The sequence below is a fragment of the Sminthopsis crassicaudata genome, chromosome 2 (genome assembly GCF_048593235.1).
Source record: "Sminthopsis crassicaudata isolate SCR6 chromosome 2, ASM4859323v1, whole genome shotgun sequence".
NCBI lineage: Eukaryota > Metazoa > Chordata > Mammalia > Dasyuromorphia > Dasyuridae > Sminthopsis > Sminthopsis crassicaudata.
Window position 1 is genome coordinate 642,553,719 of NC_133618.1, and position 24,487 is coordinate 642,578,205.

The following is a 24,487-nucleotide window of genomic DNA, read 5'->3' on the forward strand; positions in this document are numbered from 1 at the left end:
CTAGTGTGACTGTGTGATTCTGGGTAATCAGCTTACTTCTCTGAACCTCAGTTTACTTATGGCTAGAATTGGGATAATAATGCCTGTGGCATTTACCTCACCGGGCTGTCATAAGGCTTCAAGGAAATAATCTATGTAAATGGCTTTGTAAACCTTAAAGTGCTCTATAAATATACACTATTATTATTGTAACTCATAGCCCAGGGACCAAACCCCTGTGGACTCATACAGACTGAATTCAATCCTGGGAGCTGATTCAAGAAGGTAATTTTCTCTTTTGGCTCAGTCTGTTCCCATCCAAAGCTTACTCTGGGAAATTTCCAAATACAATATAGCTCAGCCATAGGTTGTCTAAGCTTTCCTAAATATGAGTAACAAAGTGTCTGAGTTCCCATAGAAGCATTCAAGGCAACAATATGAGGAGATGATAGCCTTAGTTTCACTGTATCGATCATATAAAAGATACAAATAATTCTCAGAAGCCTATAAACACACTTAAACCACATTAGGTCACCAAAGAAATTCTCCTCAAAGTGAATTAAAATGGGTGTTGCCATTGGGCCAACGTATGGTCGATTCTCTTGAATCCATTCTCCCAACATTTGGAAAGCTCCAATGATTTACATTTTTCTTGGAAGGCAAATCTACTTCAAGCTTGTAGGGTAAGCCATCCTTTTCCATCACAGCTGTGCTAGATAAATCACTGAGGCATGTCTCTTTCATTACTTCTTTATCTTTAGGGATCAGGTACAATACATTCTCCTTTTGGAGAGGTGATCTTCTCTCTCTATAAAGTTATATCCCATAATTTTCAAATTTAGGAACTCTGGAACTTAGTGTGACTGGATTGGGAGTTGGACATCCTGAAGGCTAGTGCTACTCAAGAAAATTATTTTTTGTCTAGAAAGCTAAATTCTAGATTCTGGGGTCAGGTCATCTGAGAAATCCTCTAGTTGAAAGGTCATATTCCAGGGCCCTTGAACTTAGAATTGTTTGTGAGGCAAACTCCAAGTCTAATGCTGCCTAGGAAATCTTCCTTCTCTAGCCAGAGGGCAAGATTCCAGGAACATACTGCCCAGGAAACCAAAATATGCACTGCCACTTGGGAGAGTAATATTTAGGAACATTTTTCATGAACTTCCATTTTAGGCAACCCAGGCCTAAATATGGTTATGTCTGCCATGTATTTTTGCAGATACTCTACCATTGTACTGAGATGTTACTAAATCTTGGACTGGGAAAAACTGAATCCCTTTTTCAAGATGGGTGGTCCAGCCCAAGCTTCTGAGAGAACCACAATCAACTGTTGTTCCTCACTCCAATTCTGCCCCAGAAGCAACCCAGAAAAATATAGTAGAGATAATCTGAAGAGATCAGGAGACCAATTGGAGTCCACTCCACTTTCTTTTTTATCTTTTAGCATAGAAAGGTGATTTAACAGATAAGGGTCTCTCTCAAGTCAGTAATTGTGGAGATAGCTCAATTTATCTAAAAAAGTCAGGAATTGTTAGCTATCTTCCTAACCAAAATTTAATGCACATTTCCATATTTTTACAAAAGAAGAATATTCATTAAATTTATTGGGTTATAAAGAGATATTAAAGAAGGGAAAGGGACCTGTATGCACAAAAATATTTGTGGCATCCCTTTTTGTAGTGACTAGAAATTGGAAATTGAATGGATGCCCATCAATTGGAGAATGGCTGAATAAATTGTGGTATATGAATATTATTGCTTTGTGAGAAATAACCAGCAGGATGATTTCAGAGAGGCCTGGAGAGACTTACAGGAACTGATGCTGAGTGAAATGAGCAGTGAAATGTGATCATTATACACTGCAATAACAGTACTATATGATGATCAGTTCTGATGGAAGTGGATATATCTTCGGCAATGAGAAGATCTAATTCAGTTCTAATTGATCAGTGATGAACAGCGAAAGAATGCTGGGAAATGCATGTGGACTACAACATAGCATTTACACTCTTTCTGTTATTGTCTGTTTGCATTTTTGCTTTTCTTCCCAGGTTCTTTTTACCTTCTTTCTAAATCTGAGTTTTCTTGTGTAGCAAGACAACTGTATAAATATGTATACATATATGGTATTTAACATATACTTATATTATTATACATACACATATTTAACATGTATCAGACTACCTGCTATCTAAAGAGGGAATAGAGGGAAGGAGGGGAAAAGGTGGAACGGAAGTGTTTGCAAGGGTCAATGTTGAAAAATTACCCATGCATATGTTTGGTCAATAAAAAGCTATAATAACAAATAAAAAAATATTGGGTTAGACTCCTATTAATTCCCCTCTCCACTTTCATATAATTGTTATTATTCAGAGGTGATTTCTTTGCAATAATCATACAATCTTAGAATCATATAGGTAGAGCTGAATGTAACTTTGAGTTCTTAGGAATGAAAATTGAGTAAACAAAAGAAGCCTTTATGAAGTGCTCAAAGTAATGGGATAATAACCATCAATACAGAAAGAAAAGTGAGAATTAATACAATCTGACTTCAGAAAGCTTACCTTCTAAAAGGGAAGAAAGCATTGAATAAGGCTGAATATGACTTCTTATTTCTTTGATCTAGTGTTCAAGTAGTACAATGATTCTTAAATTATCTTTACTTGATCTGTTTCCCAAATCATTTTTTAAAATACGAAATAGCTCATATTTCCTTCTATTTTGCCAGTCTTTTAAGTTTTTTTTATTTTTAAAATTAATTTTATAATTATGACTTTTTTTTTGACAGTACATATGCATGGGTGATTTTTTACAACATTATCCCTTGTACTCCCTTCTGTTCCAAATTTTCCCCTCCTTCCCTCCACCCTCCCCCAGATGGCGGGCATTCCCATACATATTAAATGTTAGAGTATATCCTAGATACAATATATGTGTGCAGAACAATAATATTCCATAACATTCATATACCATAATTTACCCCACAATTCTCCAATTGATGTTTTTTAACTTTTAAAGTTTCTTTGTTTTTCTTGAAGTTATTGAAATCAATGTTTATGTTAATTTTCAGGCCATTTGTTGCTTGGGCAGAGTGTGGTGCCTCTTATGCAAAGCTCTTAATTCCCTTTTCAATTCCTTCTTCCAAATTTCTTATTTCTTTACAATTTTTCTTTTAATTCCATCATTTAATTTATTAAAAATATTTAACCTTTTAAACATTCTGCTCTATTTCTTCTAAGAATTCTAGTTAAATTTGGGCCCAAGCTGCATTTTTCTTTGAGGCTTTGCTTGTAGATGACCTGGAGTCATTCTCTTCTTCTCTTTTTGTACCTCAAATATCCCCATTAACATAACAGTTCATTTTAGTGGAACATTTTTGTTTGCCCATTCTTTCAGCCTACTTACTTTAGATTTGATGTTATGGTTGGAATTTGCTATACTTCCATAGGGAAGGTCTGGGCGGTTCCTATTGTTTTCTTAGGATATCAATTATTATATTATTCCAGAGTTTTAGGAATATTCTGGGTGTTGAGGGCGGTAGCCCTTTGGTATTCCTTGTTTGATCTCCAACTTCCTTTGGGACTTGGACTTTGATACAAGATCTGGTCAAACTAGTCTGGGCTTGTACCCAGCCCCCCACTGGATCTGAGCTGGCTTGGATAAAGCCCGCCAAAAATCTGGCCTTCTAGGAATTAACCTGAGCTCCGCCCATTACTTCTTCAAGCAGATAAAAAGAGCAAAGCTAGAACCATCTTTGGTTCAGAGATTTGAAAGATGCCAGCCAAGATGCTTGCATCAGAGATTCTCTGTCCCCGCCGCTTTCGGTGTATATCTTCCTCTATCTAATGCCTTTTACTAACCAGACCTTAACCTTGCTTCCAAACCCTGCAATAAACATCTTTTACCCATCTAGGTTTTCGGGCCTGTAAATTCATTTACAGGGGACTCCCGCTGCCACTAGACCTGATTTAACTTTGTATCCTTGTGCCGAATGCTAAGGGGGTTGCAGGGGAGCTCCATGTGACTCCCTGTACCCCGAATCCTGCCACTAGACCTCACTTAATCCTATTGAGGTATATACATCATTATTAAGTATTTATCTCATGATTTGGTTCAAGTTACCTCATCATTTTGAGGTCCCCTATTACCTCGTCACTGGGGACTTTCAAAATTTCAGTGATCCCAAAGTGGTCTGATTCAGGGAAAAGTCTGATTGCTTCCCCACTCCAATCTGGCCTCTGCAAGTTTCTAATCTGTTTTCACTAAGCAATATTAAACTACTATTATCATCCAGCTAGTAAACTTTCCTGATTTAGGATGATGGACCAAACTTTATTTTGGTTTGTATTGCTGCCCTGTTTATTCCTCTGCAGGCTTCAGAGTATGCTAGAAGCAGAAACTGAGACTGTGTCACACTATTGCTACTTGCTTCCCTTTTGGTACCCAGTTTGAGTATAAGTGCTCCTTATCTCTGAACTTCACCGTAAAGTGCCATTACCCTCCTCAGTTCTTCCTGAATCTGTGACATGGAGGGTGTGAAAAAATTACCAGTTGACATTTGTTTCTATCTCAATGCCCTATTACAACTAGAGAACCTCCCCTTAACCTGGTGCACTCCCTCGTTGTACTACAGTGCTCTCCAGCACACTCCTGGTCAGACTCTTGCTACTCTCCAAAGATCTGTCCTTCTGTGTCCTTATACTGACCTGGGCTGCAAAAATGACTCACTGTGGCTTTCCTTGGATTTCCCCCTCAGAATTTGGTTTGGTGTATTTACTAGATCTTTTTGGAGAAGTTGTGATGGGGAGCTTCCTATATTTTTTGCTATTCCACTCTAAATTCATCAAAACACTTTTTAAAAAAATTAATAGGCCACAGGTTAAGAACTATTGATATAAATAATTCTTTTTAAATTTTACTGGTGAAGAAACTGCATCTCAGAGGGTTGAACTAACTTGACAAAGGTTATAAATCTAGGAATCTGTCACATTCAGATCATTGGACTCTGGACATGGCTTTTTTGGGGGGGTCATTGTGTCACCATATTAGGCTCAGTGATTTCATTTTGGTGATGTTAGAATTCAAACATGAATCACAGGCTACTGCAAAAAAGAAATATGGAGGAGTCCGTTCACTTCTATTTCGTCAAGGTTTTGCTTTTGACTCCTCATTGGCATTTTCTTCCTTTGCCTTTCAGCTTTGCAACTTGAGCATGAGATGCCTTTGGAAACAAAAGCGAACAAGTGGGATGGGAGCTTTCCCCCAGAATCCTGAGCATGAGCTTTTCGCTGTCCAGAGCAACAGCTGTGTCTGATTTCTCATCTACGGGGAAGGTCAGCCACAGAAAAGGGCTGGGGACACCGCATTCAGTATCGTGTCTTTGTTCTCCCCACAACCTCAGAGAAGAGACTTCTCAGAGATTGGGAGCTGTGCTTAGCTGGATGCTGCTGGAGATCAATGGTTCAGGTATTAATTGCTGACGACTTAGAAAGCATTTTTCTCTCCTTCAAAAAAGAAAAAGCCAATTCAGCTTTCATTAGAGATCCTGAATCAATAGTTTTTTTTTTTTTTTTTTTTTAATAAGACTTTGAGTGAGTTCATTTTCAACTCCAGAGGTGAGAGCTTTAATCTGCGGATTCATAAATATTATTCTTTGCAGGGAGTGGGAGGAGGGTTGATTTTTTTTTTTAAATGTAGTTTGTGATAGAATAGAAAAAACACCAAATACTAACTCTAGAGTCAATGGACCTGGGTTCAAATCTTGCCTCTGACATAGAATAGCTGTGTAACCTCAGCCATATCACTTAAAGTCCTTGGCTCTCACTTTCCTCATCTGTGAAATGGAGTATTGAAATGAAGTTTTGATCTAGATGATCTCTATGATTCCTTCCAGCTTGAGGTATTTGAGCCTCTGCTCATTTATAATTACAAGATGATCAAACCGTGTTTGGCTTGCCAGGAAACAGAGTTCTTGATGAGAACAATAGGGAAGATCTAAAACCTTGTCATGACCTCCCTTGGTCAGCAGACTTCTCCTGATCCACTGATATTGTACCTGTATTCTTTCCCCAATGATTAGCCTTTGCCTATCCCCTTTTGCACCCTTTTACTCTGCCCACTGCAGTGATAATGACCCTCCTGGTTGCAAAAGAAAAAAACTCCCCTTCTCTACAAAATTGTTCACTTCCTTATTCCCATCCACCTCAACCTTATGTCCGTCTCTTCCAACATGTTCTGTGGAGCTCCTCCTAGTGTCATGCTGTCCCTGGCCATGCTTTCTAGTTATACTTGGACTTTTTCTCATGTCATCCCCCACATCACTCTCCTACCCTACCCCTATATGGATAGGTGGCAGCAGAGTTAGAATCCTGCTCATTCTAAACTCTTCCCCAACCATTACTTCTCTTCCTTTGAAGTGCATAACATTCATGTATCATTCAGATTAGATCTGGTAATTATTTATCACTCCCTAGAACATTCTCTTTCCTTCTTCAATGAATTCCCTCTATTTTGTGTAATTGTTCTCTCTTTCCCATCTTTTTCCCTCTTACATATTGAGACTGGGAAGGAAGGACAATATAGTTAGAGAAGTGATGTCGACCAAAGGAAAGTGCTTCAAAATATAGAGTAAATTCATTTGGACGACCTTTCAAATACTGTACTTCCTCTATCCTACTCAACTCCCAATGACCTTCTCTACTCTTCCAATGCCTTAGTCCTCCACCTTAACCACACACAAAGATATTATACCTTTGATATTTCTTTCATCTACATGTATTTCCCTTTCATGTTCAAAAATGATTAAATTCACTTATTCTAATAATAAAGTTTCCTCTCATTCCATATTCCTTTATGGTTTATGACTCCAACCCTATTTTTAATTCTTATCATGACCCAAAATTCCTTTATGCCTTAGTTCTTTTATCAGATCATAAATTCTCCTATGATTACATTCCCCTCTTTTTCCATTCTCAACCCCTTGGTAAGCCAATGGAACTCTCTACTCTGAATCCTTTAAGCACCTTTTACTATTGCCTAGCATTCCTTGCCAGACCTGAGTCATCCTTTTTCCCCACTTAAGTGTTGCTTAACAGAGATGAATTAAATCACAGAACCATGCCGATTTTGGATCCTCTCTGAATTTGGTCACCTAATTTCTTTTTTTTTTTCTTTTCTTTTTTCTTTTCTTTTTTTTTTTCCTGAGGCTGGGGTTAAGTGACTTGCCCAGGGTGACACAGCTAGGAAGTGTTAAGTGTCTGAGATGGATTTGAACTCGGGTCCTCCTGAATTCAGGGCTGGTGCTCTATCCACTGCGCCACCTAGCTGCCCTCTGGTCACCTATCAATTGGACCCTCAATGTAGCAAGGCAATCCATGTACTCCCCTCTTTACTAATTATGTATTCCATCTGTTAGCTGTTCCAAACTTCCTTTTCTTCTCAATCTTCCCATGACACTCTTTTCTATCCTCTTATCTGAGAATTTTGAGGCAATTTGCCTACAGCTCCCTCTTTTCTTCTCATTTCACATCCCTCTGATATTTTCTCCCACTTTTACTTGAGTTTCCAGTGAAGAGGAAGTTTTTCTTCTTTCCAAAGCAAACCCCATCTCTTCCAATTAGATTGTTTCCACTATTATTATTGCCTCCATTTTCTTCAGTTTCTAGGTTTCTGTCTCTGTCTTTCTCTCACCCCACTGTCTCAGTCTATCTCTCCCCAATCTTTTCCTGTCAGGTCCCTCCTTTTCTGCTTGCAAGCATGCCATATCTTTTCCATTCTCATTAATTCTCATGATATTCTACCATCTCTACTAGTTATCATTTTCTATCTCTCCTCCTTTTCTCAATCAACATCCTTGAAAAAGTTTCTACTTCTCAGGGTTTCTATTCCCAAATGCTCTTCTAAACTTTCTGCAGTCTAGTTTACAAATCTCATTATTCAACTAAACCCTCCATATCCAAAGTTACCAATGATCTCTGAATTGCCAAATCCAACATCCTTTTCTCAATCCTCATCCTTTTGGATGCCTGTCATATTTGTAAATCATTAACCACATTCTCCCACACACCCTCTCCATTCTGGATTTTCATGACTCTTAGCTCACTTGGTCATCTTCCTACTTGTCTGACTTTTCTTTCTCAGCTTCTTTTCCTAAGTTTTTGACCACATCATGCCAATTTACTCCAAGAGTCCTCCAAATTTTGTCCTGGAACCTTTTCTTCTTTCTTTTCACTTAATAATTTCATCAAGTCCCATGAAATTCATTACCATCTTTATGAAGATGATTCTCTGACTTATTTATTCATCCCTAACATCTCTTCTTCCTTCACTTTCTCATTATGAACTGCCTATCAGATGTTATGAACTGAGTGCCCCTCAGGCATCTCAAGTTCAATACATCCAAAATAAAATTCATTATCTTTTCCCAATTAAAAAAAAGTTATCTATAACTGTTGAGGATATGATTATTCTTCTACTCTTCTAGATTTGTTATTTTTTCATTCATTCTCTACATCCATAAAATTTCCAAGATTTGACATTTATTTTTTCACTACAGCTAATGGATACAGTCCCTTCTCTACAGTCATCGTTAGCCATCGACCTTTATACTTCAAAATGATACCACTGTGTCAGGGTCAATACACCTCAGAAGTCTCTTCCACAGGTTAGGTGCAAATAGTCCATTTGAACAATTGGAATGGCAATTACTAAATTTATGCATTTCCTATTTCTTTTGAGCTCCTGCAATTTTGCTTTGCTCATTGAGCACAATGTCCCTTTGATGCTGGACAGTTCCATATCAGTGTCTCTTATGTCTCACAACCAATTCCAAAATTTTTCAGAGATTCCTTAAGACTCTCTCTCAATGGCCCAAATTGTCAGAGCTAACTCAGTATTTGGGAATCTCTGAAGGAAAATGTAGGATAGAAGAGATTGCCTAGAAAACTACAATCTGGATAACTGTTATACTGATCTCACTGTAATATGTCTGTGAAACCTGGACAGTATACCAGTGCCAGGGCAGAAAATTGAGCCACTTCCATTTGAATTGTCTGAGGAAGATTCTGAAGATCACCTGGCAAGTTAAGGTACTAGACACAGGTCCTTTCTCGAACTAAACTGCCACGTGTTCAAACTCTATTGCAGAGAACACGACTTCGATGGGCTGGCCATGTTGTTTGAATGCCAAATGGATGTTTGCCTAAAACGCTAGTTTTTAGAGAGCTCACACAAGGAAGGCTCTCACATTCAAGTCAGAAGAAATGATACAAGGACACTCTCTACTCATACCACTCTAGCTGAGGCCCTCAATGCTTATCTCTCCTTTTGCAATGGCTTCCCAATAGAGAGCTCCCGGTGTCAAGTTTCCTCCCTCTCCAATGCATCCTTCAGATAACTGCCAAAATGATTTTCCCCAAAAGTAGGACTGGCCATGACATCTTCATACTCATTAAGTTCCAGTGCTCCTATCAGACCCTGAGTTAAAAAACACTGATTAAATGCATATGGGAATATAGAGAAAGGAAAAAAAAAAAAAAAAAAAAAACATGATTCCTGCCTTCAAGGAGCTCACATCTTAAGGGGAGAGACAACTTGCAAGTAATGGGGATATTCAAGAAGTAGTTGGAAGAAAATCCCAAGGGGAAAGCACTATGAGGGGGAGGACCAGAAAAGGCCTCCTTTGGAAGGCATGATTTGTGCCATCTTAAAGAAGTAGGCAAGGGCAGCTAAGTGGTGCAGTGGATAAAGTACCAGCCCTGAAGTCAGGAGGACTTGAGTTCAAATATGACCTCAGATAATTAATTTTTCCTAGCTGTGTGACCCTGGGCAAGTCACTTTACCCCAATTGCCTCAGAAAAAAAAAAAGAAATAGGCAGAGATGAGAAGGCAAAGCACCACAGGTATAGGAAACAGCCAGCCAGTCAATAAACATTTCGTATTTGTGTCAGGGACTCTCCAAAACATTTTGTCACTACAAAATCTTCTCCACAATAAAACAGAAATATCCCTGGTTAGCACTAAAATTTTTCAGAATGTGGCCGTCTCTTTTGTAATCTTTAAATCTCATATCCTGTAATGTACTGTTGTCTCCAGAAGCTGCCGATTGCTCTCTGGTCTAGAGGAGAGACTTCTTCCTCCAGAGAGCCGCCTCACTCTGGCCTAGAGAAGAGACTCTTTCTCTCCCTCCAGAGAGCCACCTCAGGTCTGGCCCAGACAAGAGACTCTCTATCTCTGGAGTGTCACCCTCTTTTATCCTCCCAGAGAATGGGCATGGGATAACGCAAGGGCTTCTGGGAAAAATTACTTCAACCAATGAACTTGCTCCTCCTAAGCATGCAAGCTCCTCCCCAGGAGTAAAAGGCCGGAACTAGAGAATTATCAAGTACCGACTTAGCACTTAGTAAGAACCTAATATCTCATTATCTCATTAGCACTCAGTAAGAACCTAACAATATCCCTTCACTCATTCTATGGTTAACTCACACCAACCTCCTTGGTCTTCCTCATACTTGGAGCTCTGTGGGGAGCAAGCAGCCCCTTTCTCTGGGAACTTTCTATTCTATTTTTTTCTAGAAAAGTAGCTGTTCTTGCCAATTGTTTCCATCTGCTGGATGTGACCAGGCACTTGTTGATAAAGTTCTGAGCCTTAAGTTAAGAAGACCTGAGTTCAAATCTGACCTCAGATACTTAATAGATTGTGGGCATGTCACTTAACCCAAACTGTAAAATTGGGATAATATTGTCATTTTCCTTGAAGAATCAAATGAAATAATGACTGTATCATGCTCAGCACACAGTAGGCACCTAATAAAAGATCATTCCCTTTCCCTCTTTATCTTATTATTTATCTTATTAAGGTATTTTATATGATCAAAGTATTCATTTTTCTAATTCTATTTAGCCTTGTATGCTAATTTCTCCCCCTTAAGGTTGACATTAGATATTCTCCTAATGAATACACTTTCAGATATTTCTCATTTATTCAAGAATCTTCAGTATCTTGCCATTGCCCACAGAAACGAAAAAACATGCTTGCAAACTAGGGAATAAAGGTCTCCAACAATCAGCCTTTAGCCTTCCTTTCCAGTAATTTTTACATTCTTTTCTCTCTCTACTATGCAATCTGTGGCAGTCCAACTGGTCTAGTAACTTGGATCTTACGTTACCATTTGGTCTTGTACCTCCACATACTTCCACATACTTCCCTGATATGTACTCCTTCCTCCTCCCCTTCCAAAATCCTCTTCTTTCAAAGTGCATCTAAGGTGCTGTCTCTTTCATGAAGTTTTCTCAGCCTTCTAGAACTGTAGGATTCTAGATTTCCAATTGGCTGCGTCCTTTAAAACCAACTCCACCTACCTCCTTATTTCACATATGAGGAAACCAAGGCTTCTCATTATTAAATAATTTGTCCAAGGAGAGGCAAGATTAGAATCCAGTTAATCTAGTCCTTCTCCCCACCCATCCTCCCTCAAACTAAAAGTGTTGTCTCCCTAACCCTCAGAACTTTCTAGAGTACTTTGTTTTGAATCTCTCCTTTATCCCATTCTATTCCATTTGCTCATATAATTCTATGTGGAAAAGTTCTGTCTGACCAGTAGACTAGAATCTCCTTGAAGGCAGGACAACGTTGTCCTTTTACTATCCCTAACCCCAAGCACACATTGAATGCTTGTGAATTTTGTTGAATTTAATTAGGTGATCTAAAAATGATCTTCTTTCATCTTCTATCTTGTTCTTCCTTCAGTTGAATGAGAATATAGAATATGTGCCTTGTAAAGTGCTAGATAGGAAGAGGGGACACCACACGTTCCCTGGTCTCAAGGAGTTTCCATTCGACCTGTTGCTTCATATTATGTCTACTCTAATGATGCACGTGAAACGATAGCTTCTGCTCATTCTTTGGAAAGAGTTCCAAGGCATTTCTAAACTATGCTCTGGGAGGGGAGATTCATCTTCTGGCCCCAATTTCCCTTGGCCTGGCTCTTTAGTGGGGTCTGTCCTGAGATGAAACATGTAATGTAAGCCTGCACAAACCACAAAATCTATAATTAAGACCTGCATCTGACAAATTTATTTTTCCTGCTGACAAATAAATGTCACTTTTAAAGGAATAGAACATAGAGAATGATATCGGGGTGGGGGGGAGATAGACATAAGGGCAGAACAGTTTTGGTTTTTCTGTAGCAGAATACAGAGGGTTTTTTTTTTTTTTTTTGATAAGTGCTTACAATGACTGTTCCATCAACTTGGCATGTAGATCAAAAGAGTGACAGATTTAATTCATGTTTCTGCTTTGTACAAACAATGCCATGGACTAGCCAACCTGGGCAGCGTTCAGCAAGTAATTGGAGGTAGCGCAAACACAGCCTTTCAGAGATTCATGGCAGGTAATGGGATAGCAAGCCACAAGAGGCACAAGGGGCAGTTTTGTTGAGACCTTTCCTTGATTGTCTCCAAACGAAGGCCATGTGACAGAATTGGTTTGGGGTCCAGCCACGTTGACAAATACACGTCTATTCACAGACCTCTTTGGACAAAGAGGTCTCGGCTCAGACCAATGGGATGGGATCATTCGAAGTCGATGACAAGAAATCGGCACTTGAGAAAACTGTGATCGTGGCAAAGTCTTTGGCTCTGGAATAAGCACAGTGCCTGCATAGGAGTGCTATAAATCACATCTGCAAATGTACAAAGAGTGACTTCACCAGCTTCTGGTGTGACACATTCCATGCTACCAGCTTTTCTTGGAATAAACTCTCCTATCCCTCCCCCCCCTCCCCTAAGTAATTTTTGTACTTGGATTTAAAAAAAATTGCATAGTGCAAGCAATTTGGTTTTTTAAATACAATAGTCTTTTGAAAAGTACTGAAGAAAATGAATAGAAAATCACTAGCATCATAGCAAATTATCCCAGGTCAACACATAATGCCTTCATTTCCCAGATGTCTCAATTCAACAGCTACTCAGGGGTATTATTCGAGAAGGATGCTGAGAAAGATTCCAAGTTTAAGAAGGCATTTTCTGTGGAGCGCTCCTATTGGCTGCATCTGGGTGCATGTGGATCCTCCATGCCAAGACTCCAGAAACAGGCCTCTAAAACAATAGAGTAGGAGGCATTGCTTTGACTCAAAAGAGTCAAATGAATACTTTGTTCAAAATTCGGGTCTTGTTTTGGGAGATAGAAGATTCCTCGTAGGACTGGCTAACCATAAGCCTTCTGGTAATTATGGTATGATTCAATTCAATTAAGCAAGCATTTATTTAGTGGTCACTGTTTCCTAGGTTTGGCAAGAGAGTAGAAAGAAAAATCTGAAAGAGTTTCCCTCTAGAAGTGTCCTTGCTGTGGAGTTTGTTATGGAGGTTGGGGGTTCATTCACCATATGCACAGACATGTCATGGAAAACATAAGGCTATCAATCCACAAGCATTTGTTAAGCAAATGCTGCATGCCGGACCCTGTGCTTGGTTCCTGGGTGGGAGAATAAATACAAAGTAATTCCTTCCAGGAGGAGGGAGAGAACACCCAGGAGGGCTGGATCGGTAAAGACTTCCCATACAAGTTGAGTCTTAAAGTAATACAAAGAGTCTATTTAAGGAGCGAGGGTATATCAGGCATAAGGGACAGTCTGTGTAAATGCATACAGCACCCTGGGATATCAAGTTTGGATAACCATCAAACTGGGCAGTTGGACTGGAAGAGAGAATGCCTAAAGGAGAACAATGTAGAATGAATCTAAAAAAGTAGACTGAAGTGGACTTTTTATGCCATTCTGAAAATTTTGCATTTTATGCTAGAGAGAATAGGGAGCCATTGATGATCTTGAGTAAGAGATCAGCATGGTTAGATCCATAGGATAGGTGGTGGACCTGTGATGTCACTGGCATACAGTCACAAAGAGGAAATCAAGTTGGCACCTTCTCTTAATAGTCTAAGTCCAAGACTCAGAAACTTGTTTAGAATTTCGAGAAGTTAAGTGACTTTCCCAGGATCATATAGCCAAGATATGCCAGAGATAAGGCTTGAACCCAGGTTGTTCTGATATTGAGGCTGACTTTCTTTGCATTAAGCTTTTTTTTTTTTTTATTTTGGCAATATTATGGAGGCAGCATTAGAATTGGAAGATATTGGAAACAGGAAATTCATTTAGAAAGAGGAAGAGTGAATGACTGAAAAACTATTTGACTGGAAGGAATTTCCTTAGGGGGGGAAAAAAAATAAAGAATTTTCTTCCATTAGTTTGATTTTCAAATTTTCCAAAGACTCAAATCTAAATTTGGCAAATGTCTTTATTATAACTCATATTTGTTATGAGATAGTAGATGCAAACAAGACCTTAGAACCCAGAAAAACTGGGTTCCGATCTTCTCCCTGACACATAGAACTTTGTAGAGTCAATTTGCATCAGATCCTGAAGAAAACTCCCCTTCCTTCCGCTAGATGGCAGTGAAAGCATTACCTGGATCTGAAAATGGACTTGTCCCAGGCTTCCCTTGGTGGTGTGCACACACCTCAATCAGTGAAAGTGTTCCATACTATAGTTTCCCGGGAATCAGTGACCTTTACTCTTTTAGCTCCACCTCTAGCTAGAGGGTGTTGCTAGGAGATGGGTAGATGTCTATCTATCCAGTTAGAACTTAGCTCTGAGCCCCCATATACTAATGAAACCCACTTCTGGTGAGTTTACTGCATTTGAATAACTGCTACTCATAGGGCCTTGACACAATAGTTAAGTTTTGTGGAAGTAGCCATAGATGCCTGAAGGCTGCAGACAGTTGATTTTTACTCAACAAGAAAAGAAACAACACTTAAGAAGAAGAACATAATGCACAGGAACAAAAAAAAGTCACACCAAGAAGCCATATTCTGTTAAACTGTTAAAACATGGTTCTATTAAACTCCATACATGGATCAGACTGAATCTAGGAGTTTTAAAAATGGGGATTATTCGACTTTGTCTAGACCTTCACTGCCACACGTCCCTGAGCAGACAAACTTGAATCTTGACTCTAAGATGAAGCCTCAGAAACTCTGGAGGTATTTTCTATATGACACGCAGCTCAGAGAACCGACTTGGGATCTAAGTGGATGCCAGATACCAGGTCAGCTTTGGGGATAGAATTTGATTCTTCTATGTCTATCATTGTTGTCCTTCATTTTCAAAGAAGACTAAAATGAAGTAGAGAGTTAAATGTAAGGTTCCTTATTATTGAGTCATTATCCAGTCATATCTGACCCTTTAGGATACCAATAGAAGTTTTCTTGTCAAAGATAGTGTAACCATGTTACAGCTGATCAGACCAATATGAGCTTGAATGCTCTACCACAGATCAGACACAAATAATCCATGTGAACAAATTTATGTTGGGTTCTCTAAATTTATGCATCTCGTGATTTTTTTTGAACTGATTCAATTCTGCTTTGCTCATAGAGTCTTTGCAAAAGTTTTTGTATTTTTTTTTTTCTTCTCTTTGACCAGAAGATGGTCTTGCCATAGTAAATGGTCCAGGATCAGATAAGCGGGTCATTTTAGGGTACATTTTCTAGATCCTTATTTACTCCAGGAGATGACCAGTGTGGTCCTGAAAAGGCTGCTTAGACAACCAAAGAGCTGCATTCCACTACTACTTCCCATGAGAAGACAACCCTAAGTCCTGGGCTGCCTGTGTGTAGGGCTGTTCCTACAGCTCCCAATGTATTTGCACCTACTGTTTTTCACTTGCCTGATACCACACAACTTTGAGAAAGGCAGAAATGATAAAATGGTATGGGTTATATCTTTTGATTTGTGCATAAATTAGATTTAAGTGACATAGAGTTGCATGAAGTCATTGCTCTTCCTCTCTCTTCTAGTCATCACAGTCCAGTGGGAGATAGAGTCAAGATTCAGTGGATCATTTTGGCATCTTTGATGTGTAAATTCTAAGCAGTCCACAGCGTCAGCTTCCGTTGCCTTCGTGACTATTGGAACAAATTGTTCTCAGCTGACCATTTCATCAAGGAAAGTCATCCCATGCTTAGGGTAGATATAGCCCTAACTCACCTAAGAGTTTGAGATCCCTCCGTTACCCTCAACCTGGTTTAGCCTGCCTGCTGAAATGGTTTGCTGGGGGTGTGGTCATGCTTCTTGAAGCCACAGGTGAGGAGCAGGTGGATCGGGTAGATACCAATGGTGGAAAACAGCCCTGAAAAGAGCTCAGCAGCCCTAACTGCAGAGGTTCTATTCCTCCTGGAACACATCCTGCACCCCTTAATGATGGTGCCATGGAGAGAGCACTGGGCTTGAATCAGGAAGACTCATCTTCATGAGTTCAAATCCTACCCGGATACTTACTAGCTGTGTGGGAAGAATAAAATGAATTAAAGAAGGAATGGAAAACCACTTCATTATCTTTGCCAAAAAAACTCCAATTGGTGTCATAAGGGGTCAGACGATTAAAAATGACTCAGCAATAAGGAACTTTACATTTATATGTCCACATCTAGGAGCTTCCAATCTCTTCTACATAAAAGTAGCCCAGTTTGGGGCAGGGTGAGTGGAATGGGCATCCAGTTCTGGCAGAAGGAACTTTGCCACAATGACCAACAGCAACCTTTGCTGTAACTGTTATATCACTTAGTCTCCAGCTCTAGTCCAAAGCCTCGCTTCCATACCCAACAAGTACATATGTGTACATGCATATGTATATATCTCAGGGATTATAACACCAAAGCTTTAAAGTTGGAAGATAGGGGCAGCTGTAGACTGAGGAGATACAGCCCTTCCCTGGAAGTTGCAAATCAGAGACAGCAGGAATCCTCCTTCTATAGAGGGAGGGAATTGTAGAGGGACTTGTTTATCAGGTGTGGAATGGACCATCTGTGTTCCTTCCCAATTCTAAGATTATGTGATACTTTCTGGAATTGTGGGAAGGATACTAAATCTCAAAGAGCAATAGAAATGTGAGTTATTCAGTATTGACTGGAATTAGTTTTATCTCTGGCTCATTAAAGAGGTGAACGTGATGTCTTTATTCATTTTCTGATAGACTAGTTGCTGGCAATGTTATTAATGCTAACAGCTGACATTTATGGAGTTCTCTAAGATCAGTAAAATGTTTGTGATCCCATTCAAGGTTTATAGGTGCCTGCAATAGTTAATTTCATGGGATTGTTTACTATGCTTTTAAACTCTAGTTAATGGAAGTCTCAGACTAGTTAATAGTAGAGAGAAACATGAACAATATCAAGTCATTTTTCTCTTTCTTTGATCTTACTGGACAATAGAGGGATTTTAAGGCCAAAGAATATGAAAAGATGAGTGATTTTTAAGGGCATAGTTTCAAGTTGCTTTCTATAATGGTTGCACCAATTCATAGCTCCACCACCAACAAATACATTCCCCTGTTTGTCATTTCTCCCTTTTTGTTTCATCTTTGCCAGTTTTGTGGGGTTAGTCATTTTCAGTCATGTCTGACTCTTCATGACCTTTTTTGGAGTTTTCTTGGCAAAGATAGTGGCTTGGTTTGCCATTCTCTAGTTCATTTTACAGATAAGGTGTAAAGGGCTAGAACTGAGCAGATGCACTTAACAGAGATAACCTAGCACTTAAGGCTAATTACCAATTGGACAATTCTCTATTAACATTTCCTTAGAGAATGACTCTCCCCAACTATTCTGTGCTGGCTCAATCTGTGGGTGTGGACAAAAAAGGGGAAGAGAGATCAGAGGGTGGAGTAGGACAATCAGGATCATTCTTTGGCTGTGGAAAGTGAGAAAGGAGGTGTGGAGATTCCTATATCTAATCCCCTGACTGCCACCCCAAAAGACCAAGAATAAAGACTTTTACTTATCCTGACTCTGGCTAATTCTAAGATATCCAGGGTACTAACGGGGTCACAACAATAAGGAAACTAAGGCTAAAAGGTTTAAATGATTTGCCTAATATTTTACTGTTAGTAAAATTGTGTGATTGGATTTGAACTCAGATCTTACTAACTTCAGGCCTGGTGCTCTATCTTCTGTACAACCTAGATGTCTAATATTATGGGTATGAGATGAGATTTCAGAGTTTCTTTAATTTGTATTTCCATAATAATTAGTGTTTGAAGCATTTTTTTTTTTCCATTTGACTGTTGATAACTTGAATGGCTTCTTTTGTGACCTGACAGGTCGTATATTTTGATCACTTATCAATTGGTAAATGGTTTCTGTTTTTTTTTTTTTTTTAAATTTGAATTAGTATTAGATTTTTTGGAAATCAGACTTTTATCAGGGAGTCTTGTGACAAATATTTTCCTTTTAATTTTAGTTGGATTTGTTTTCATTGTTCAAAAACTATCTGATTTTATGTGATCCCAATTGTTTTGTAGATTCTGTGATCCTCTCTATTTCTTAGTTGGTTATGAAGTCTTCCCCTGTCCTTTGTTCTGAAAAGAAATTTCTTTTTTTGTTTTTCTATTTTCCTTCCTTCCTTCCTTCCTTCCTTCCTTCTTCCTTCCTTCTTCTTCCTTCCTTCCTTCCTTCCTTCCTTCCTTCCTTCCTTCCTTCCTTCCTTCCTTTCTTCTTCTTTCTTTTCTTTCTTTCTTTCTTTCTTTCTTTCTTTCTTTCTTTCTTTCTTTCTTTCTTTCTTTCTTTCTTTCTTTCTTTCTTTCTTTCTTTCTTTCTTTCTTTCTTTCTTTTTGAAATGAGACTTCTTAGTTAAAATTGTTTCCATTTGTACCTATGGAATTAAACTTTTTATTTTATGTATGGAGTTAGTCTTAAGCAATTCTTCTATGTTGTTTTCCAGTTTTATAAACAGTTTCTATGAATTAGTGAGTCTTTCTTTACCTTGGGATCTGAGATCTTTGGATTTATTGAATGCTAAGCTACTAGATTCTTTTGTTTCTATTTGTTATGCACCTAATCTGTTTGGTACTGTTTTAACCAGTACCAGATAGTTTTGAGGAATATTGTTTTTTAAAGTAGTTAAAGAACAGTACTACTAAGTCTCCTTTCATTCCCTTTCTTTCCCCCCCCCCCTTCACTTCACTTGTGGTTCTTATCCTTAAGTTTCTTCAGATACAGTTCATTTTTTCTACTTCCATAAAGTGATATTTTTGTCATTTGATTGGTATGACACTGAATAAATAAAATAATTTGTATTGTGTTATAATTTTTTATTAATTTTTCAGCTTACCTAAAATCAAGTATATTTCTCCAGTTCTTTAGATCTATCTTTACTTCCACAAATAGCAATTTATATTTGTTTTCTTATGATTACTTTGTTCTAGTAGGTAGATTTCTAAGTAGTTATTTAACTGAAATTCCTTTTTCTATAGCTTCCTTTTGGGAACCTATTTGTATTATACAGTAATTCAGATGATTAATGTGGATTTCTTTTATAACTTGCAACTTGCTGAGATCATTCATTATTAAAATTAATTTTAGTTAATTCTCTAAGGTTCTCTTCTTTTTTCTTTTTGTTTCTCCATCATTTTTTCTCTTCTTTTTCTTTTTCCCCTCTTCTTTTTCTACTTCTTCCTTTACTATTTCCCTTTCCCTCTTTTTATTCCTCCTCTTCTCTTCTTCTTTGTTCTTCTTTACCTTTTCTTCTTCCTCCTCTTTTTCTGCTTGTCTCATTTTTCAGTTTGCAAAACTTTCTTCCCCCAATTCCTTTCTCATTGGAGTTGAAAATTTCACAGGGTCTCAAATCTATATTTGTACAAGTTGGCCTGGAATAAGTATTAATTATAACCAAATGCCATCCTTTTTCCTTCCTTCCTTCCTTCCTTCCTTCCTTCCTTCCTTCCTTCCTTCCTTCCTTCCTTCCTTCCTTCCTTCCTTCCTTCCTTCCTTCCTTCTTTCTTTCTTTCACTTTTTTTTTATTACAAAATTGTTGTTTGCCTTGTATGATCTAAATTATCTTTAAGTATTCATTTTTCATTATACAAGAATATTTTTATTAGATTTATATACTCTTTTCTGAGTTAATATTTCTCTTATTAATCGAGGTGCTTCACAATTTAAGTTATACTCGTTATCTATGTTTGGTACAGAGTTGACATTTTCTTTTCTCTATGATTTGAAAGATTTCAATACATGTCTATTCCTTGATAAAAATTATACATTAATTTTTTGGAGGAATAATTTCAGCTTTGCAAGTAATCAGTGGCCAAGGCCTACATAACCCACTAGTCCTGGCTCCAAACAAGTTTTTATATTTTAAAAGTTGGTGAAAATATGGGTCTTTCCCTCTTCTAGAGTGACTGGTTACCCCTGGCTACCATGATTAGCCCCTCTTCAAAAGTTTTCAGGTTTGGCTGGATGTGGCAGAGATTATACTTCCCTGGTGTAGACTTCATGGCATAGAGTTAGTTGCCCATGGTTTCATAGAGAACATCTATAGGAGATGTTGGAATAAAACATTAAACTGGATTAGTTCTATGGAGTTATGGCAAAAATTACAAGTATTCAAGGATTTGTAGCTAATACATCATTGGCAATGTAAAGAAGTTTTTTTTTTTAATTTTAGAAATGCAAAAATTGATGATAGAGAAGCAGCTAGGTGGAATATTAGACAGAGTGCTGGATTTGGAGTCAGGAAGATCTGAGTTCAAATCTTGCCTCTGACACTTTGTTACCATGAGTGAGTCACTTAATCTCTATCTACCTCACTTTACTCATCTGTACAAGGATAATAATTGTATGTAATCTAAGACTGTTTTGAAGTTCAAATCAAGTAGTATATTTAAAGTGAATTGCAAAGATTAAAATAATAAACAAAAATAATCAAGTAACAAATACTAATTATCATCACAATCACCATTGACATCATCACCAAAATCTTCTTCATCCTCATCATTACTATCATCACCAGCATCACTACTGTCACCATCATCATCATTCTCATCCTCATCCTCATCATCATTATATCATCATCATCATAATCACCATGACAACCATTGCTATCATGATCATCATTATCACCACATTCATAAATGGGAACAGTTAAAAGTTTGAATTCTCTGACATTTGATGTGTGTTATTTTTTTCATAACAGTATTTAATAAAGCCTTATTGACTGGCTGACCTTAGGAAAAATGGAAGAGATGTGGAATATGGTACTAAATACCTGATAGCCCCCACTTTTCAAATTCTTGCCTATGCAGAGCTCAATCAGTCTCTCTTTTTTTAAAAAAATTGGAATAACAGTGTCTGGAAGCAAACAAAACATAAATCATCGCTTTGGCAACAAACCAGCTCAGCAGGGAACAAAGCAGAGAAATATTTTCTCTGCTGGTAGAATAATCTTCGAACCTGAGATGGCTTTCCGTTGCTCCACAGACAGAATGGGGTTGAGCATTATTCCTAAACACTGTGCAATAGCCCTTGAGGTGAGGGGTTCATTATAAATCAGAGTGGTGCAAAGGAGAAGAAAAGAGCCCCCTCTAGACAGATGTGCCAATTAGCAAGAAATCCATTTTCAAATTATTATGTTTTCAAATAAATTCTGACATGCAATTTCAGAATAGTGGATAATAATATTCGAGCAACCCAAGTAGAAACAGGAAGTAAATCTTGGCAGGGCTGAATGTCCTCAGCCCAATATTGATATTTCATTCCATTTCTGAGAAAGGGGATGAACAGAGGGGTTTTCTAAAAGGGTCTTTAACTTGATGGGCATGTGTCCCCCCCCTTTCTTCCTCGAGCAAATTGAAATGGGCTAAGTAAAAAGAACATGACATAATTACTGAAGTAGATAGCTTAATCAGAGAATTTAAATGGATCTATGAGGACCCTAATGTGTTTTAGTATTAAATGCAACTGAAAAGTCTTACAAGCTTAATTTTACCTCTGGTATATGATAGACAACATTACTGATTTCCAACAATCTTTACTATTTACCTATTTTGGATTTATGAGCCTGCTTTCTTTTGAAATCTCTGCATCTTAGATGGTAGATATCAGTGGAGGACTACGACCATGACCGAGAATATCTCTCCCCTCCTCGTAAATCCTTACAAGCTACAACAGAATGATGAAACCAGACATTTTGTTCTTTCTCAGATGTTGAGTCATCTTAATCTGTATCTTCCCTCTGGACTCGATGGCTCTAGAAGGGTAAGTGAGGTAGGGGACCTTACCCAGCTCTCTCTCACTTAAATCTCTTTCACTTGCATGTCATGACATCGCCTCTGTCACAATCCTCTTTGAGAATGAAAGATAAACAAGTATAGTATTCCACTCCTTTGTGAGTTTTTGGTTCAGTCACTTCAGACATGTTCAATCCTGCATGACTCCATTTGGGGTTTCCTTGGTAAAGATACCAGAGTGGTTTGTCATTTCCTTCTCTAGCTCATTTTACAGATAAGGAAACTGAGGCAATTAGGATTAAGTGACTCGCCCAAAGTCACACAGCTAGTAGGATTTGTACATAAGAAACTGAGTCTTCCTGTCTCCTGGACCTTTGTTTGCTTTGTTTACTGAATCACCTACTTTTACTAAAATGGGTTCAATCTCCAAAGGTATACATTGCAACTCATCTGTGTAGAGATATATCCAAGACAGAGTGATTACGGTTTAGTCCCATGGTGCTAAAATGAAGGGAAGCTAAGAATTCTCTATCAGCATAGAAATAACAGAGCTTAATATCTAGTCAGCCAGAATGATAAGTGAAAATAGGATGCTGACAGATGGTAGTTTGTAGTGAGAACCTTCTCTGTCTTGACCACTGTCCCATTTCTGTTTAACCTTTTTACTTTAGTGCCTTTGCTCTGTTAATTATTTCTTATTTGTCCTAAATAATGCTTATTTGTGTGTGTATACAAACATACACAAGCAGATGTGTGAGATATGTTTACACATGTATGCGTATGTACATGTACATGTGTGTAGACACTGTGTGTACAAAGTATGTGTACATGACTGTTTTTTGTCTTTCTCATTTCAGGGCTTAGCATTGACTGGCTTATCCTGTGAGTACTTAATAACTGTTTATTTTCTGGTTGATTGGCCTGCTTATTTCCCATAGATAGTAGGTATTCATTCTGTTGTCAAGATCCCTTCCAACTCCCACGTTTCATGACTTTATGAAACTCTTCTTGCCCCACATGCTAATATGGCTTATACGGCAGCCATTAAAAGTCTTAATTATGGTTCTTCATCCATGTCTCTTTAACCTACTGAAATCTTGTCTTTTTCTTCTCATAAGTTCAGCATATGGGGTCCGAAGAGAAAGCTGACTTAAATTCATCCTTGATGGAGAAAATAACAAATAAGCAACCTTGAAAACTGGATGAAATTGAATTGCAAAAGAAATTTAAATTTAAAAAGAAAAACAAGCTTGATTTAATATTCAGTATCTTATGTGCAACGTTCTTTTCCTTTCCTATCTGGGTGCCCATAAATGATAGTTTTGTTTGATGGTAAGCTCATAATAACAAAAAATATTCTCCAAAACCCCAAAGTTAATAGCTGCTTAAAAATCTAGGGGAAAGAGAAGAATATGGCACCTAGTGTGTGACTGAAATTCTACTCATGCTTTCTGAATATTATTTAATTTAATACAATAGAGCTAAAATAACCCTTCAAGTGAAGTGCTGCTATACCCTCATTTTACAGTTGAGGAAGTTGAGGCAGACAGAGAGGTTATGTGACTTGTCCAGAATCATTTAGCTAATAAATGTTTGTGATTCGATTTGAACTTCTCATCCTATTTCAGACCTGGTATTCTAGACTTGAAGATTGTGCCTACAGTCACGGTTTTGAGTTTGTAACCAGTTATTTTGTTTTCTCTGCATGTAGCCTGTGGCAGAGTTAACAATAAAGCAGGTGATAATTTTCATGACAATATAAGCTTATAAAGCTTATATTGTCTCTTATACGCTTGCTGTGTGATGCTGGGCAAGCTATTTCACCTCTCTCACTTTCCATTTCTTATCTGTAATATAGAGATAATAATAATACTGACCTGGTAGAACTGTTCTGAAGATCAAATTAGAATATATATGTAAAGCATTTTTCAGACCTTAAAGTGCTGTCTTTATCACATTTTTGAGTTACTATTGTTATTATTCATTTGTTTTTCAGTCATTACCAAATCTTCATGACCCCACTTGGCAAGTTTATTAGAGGTGTTTTCCATTTCCTTCTCTAGCTCATTTTACAGAAGAAGAAACTGAGGTAAATGACTCGCCTAGGGTCACACTGCTAGTAAGAGTCTGAAACCAAATTTGAATTTATGAAGATGAGTCTTCTTGCCTCCAGGTCCTACCTGGGTGCCCACATTATTATTATTACTTTGATCATCATCATCATCATCATCATCATCATCATCATCATCATAACACATATTATGGCATTGTAAAAATCATATGAGATAAATGTAAAAAGCTATGTAAACCCTTAAGTTTTATATTAATGATAACTATTATTTTTATCATTATTATCAATAATGGGAAAACGCTCAGTGAATGGGAGCTATTTATTTGTTCATGGCCCAGTTAGTAAACGTTGGAGTAATAACATGAACCCAGAATTCCTGACTCC